The sequence below is a fragment of the Montipora foliosa genome, chromosome 2 (assembly GCF_036669935.1).
Source record: "Montipora foliosa isolate CH-2021 chromosome 2, ASM3666993v2, whole genome shotgun sequence".
In the NCBI taxonomy this organism is placed as follows: Eukaryota; Metazoa; Cnidaria; class Anthozoa; order Scleractinia; family Acroporidae; genus Montipora; species Montipora foliosa.
In genome coordinates, this window is record NC_090870.1 from 37,982,943 (window position 1) to 37,985,442 (window position 2,500).

The window sequence follows — 2,500 nt, forward strand, 5'->3', positions numbered from 1 at the left end:
GACTTTGTACTTTTATTTAACAAATTGTTCTTTTCCTAATATATCGATGTTCCATTAATTAACGGGCCAACAGTCTCCCGAACATGGGTGTATCAGTTGATTGCATAGGGTATTTTGGTGGGCAAGTATTTATGATTCTGTAATCAAGCCTCACTATGGCAATAAATTAAACAATGTTATTGATCACACTACTGTGAAACTAGAACTTCTTCTGAGTGTAATCTCAGAGGCCAGTCTTGCAACCAATTTACCTTTTCATTGAAGAAATGCCCTGAGACAGGGACAAAGAACTTCAATATTTTCTGTGTAGTTCTGGCCAGTACTTGTGTTCATTCCAACTTCACAAGTTGGCAAGGTGTTTTCTTTTAGACAGCTGCCTTTATGGGGGCAGTCAGGAGGTTAAGTGGCTATTGCAGAGTGGCATCACTCTAAATGAACTGCTGCCTTGGTTCAAGGAGAAGGTTGACAACTTTCACACAATGCTCTTAGAACATGTTACGTTTAATTAACGCATTGTAAATACATGTATGATTGATTGTAAAGGTGATTTCAGAAAACCCTGCCCAAATTATCTTGTTGATGAAAACTGTAGAGATTGCACGGGCAATACCCTAGTGTGGAAACTGAACCAAACGTTGTGAACACTTCATGCTTCAAAAACAAATATGGAACACTCACCGTAGCCTCGGTTAGTTTCTGCAGCGCATATTCCCAAACAAATTTAACTGGGTTTGGATCTCAAGGCCCAAAAATTCCACACAAATATATTACACAGATCTGATGTGTCTCCTTAAATTAAATCACCACGATCTCACTTCCAAAATTCACACCGTCAAGAGTTATAAAGTGACACAGGCAGAAGACGAGATCAAACGATCGAAATGGACACTTCGCGTCTCATGCACGATTTGTGCTCCCTATCTGGCGCATGCGCAGTCGTTTTTCAGCTCTGTCGACAGAGCGCAAAAACCGCTAGACATGCGCACTAGAATCACACTTGTGTTGCCGCCATTCCATTTTCAAAATGGCGGACGACAAATCAAAATCCACCACGTCATTGTGGAGGCTGTCACGCCGCTGGCGTTTCTCTGAGAAAATTTGCAAAAAGATGATTTGAATCTGCCATCATTCAACGATGCTTCAGAGCCGTCAGGGAAGAGATCGGACCAAAACCAGTTCGCCTAAAGCAATAGAGTTTTTGACGAGCTTCGAAGCTTCAGTTGACGTTCCTTGTTTAGAGTTTTGCGTTTCTTAAGGTGGTCGGTTACTCTTTAAGCTCAGAACAGAGATATGTTGGAGGTAAATTGTTTTCGCGAAACATATCAAATATGACTTTTTTTTCGTTAATATGAAAATTTTTGAGAGGTGTTTAAAGGTGGAATTCCGATTTCATACACCAAGAGAGACTTTTTCAAATCGAAGTTTGAAGAGAAGCAGGTTTTTTTACCGCTAGTGTTCGTCTTCACAGTTGTAACAGGTTTTACATAGAAAAGCGACGTCCAGTGCCTTATACTTTCACGCCAATCGATATAGTTTGTGAGGTTTTGGGGTTGTAAGTTGTCCTGAAATGCATATAACGTACATGTATGTTTTTAACTTCGAGTTAATATCTTGTCGACATTGTTCATGTAATACAATGTAAGTTTTCTCGCCTTATAAGCCAAGGCGACAGAGCGGCTGCCTGTTATATTTAAAACAGCGGCAAATATTGACAACAAACCCTGTTATTTTTTCCCCCTAACAACGTTCATTGCTATGTTTTGTGTAACTAAAAATAAAATATGTCAACTGTCACATCTGACTGCTGGGGGATTGTGTGCTTTTTCGAGTTTATGGGACTCTTTGCAAAGGGCGAGTTAAGTTAATTCAACAAAGTAAGCTGCTTTTTCCATTTAGAGACTGAAAATGTCAGCAAAGGTGCTCTAGTTCAATGTGCAAAGCGCTTTTTTTGGCTTTTGATGCCAGCAAAACAGTTCACCACACTAGAAAATTTTTATTCGAGGGCCACTTGCTACTGGCTCACAAAGACTACAGAATTTGCCTCATGGATGAATACATTTCACCAATGAAGGTGAGTGATGGAATAACATTACAATAGTTGCAATAATAATCTGCCCTGAATTGAATTTTTCCTACCCCTCAATATAGATTCTACGACCCCTTCTTTGTCAGTGCCAAAAATCTGCCAAGGGAACTGAAGCACTAAGTTACACAGAATTAGTCAGACAGGTAGAAAACCCTCAAGGATCAAAGGCAGGAGCTGGATATTAAGCAGAGAAAAATCGAGAACGAAAACAAAGACTTTCACAAAAAAACATGAAGGTAAGTATTTGGGTTTAGCTCATTACAACAATGACATGCCAATGCCTTTACAGTACTAACCCCCCCCCCCCCCCCCCCCCCCTTCCTTCACCAAGACACACACACCACTGACAGCAGTACACTGCTTAGCTTTATATTGAGGGCCACAGGCTGTTGGCTGTAATCAGTAACACACTAA

At 40.4% G+C, this 2,500-nt stretch overlaps 1 long non-coding RNA gene across 1 annotated transcript in view; it reads right to left on the bottom strand.

The window, feature by feature from the left end:
- The window catches only part of LOC137990757 (uncharacterized), a 1,579-nt gene extending 629 nt beyond the window's left edge, over positions 1–950 (bottom strand). Inside the window, exon 1 of the long non-coding RNA XR_011121555.1 lies at positions 679–950. This is a non-coding gene — a long non-coding RNA (uncharacterized lncRNA). The remainder of the gene's footprint in view (positions 1–678) is intronic.
- Positions 951–2,500: the final 1,550 nt, after the last annotated feature.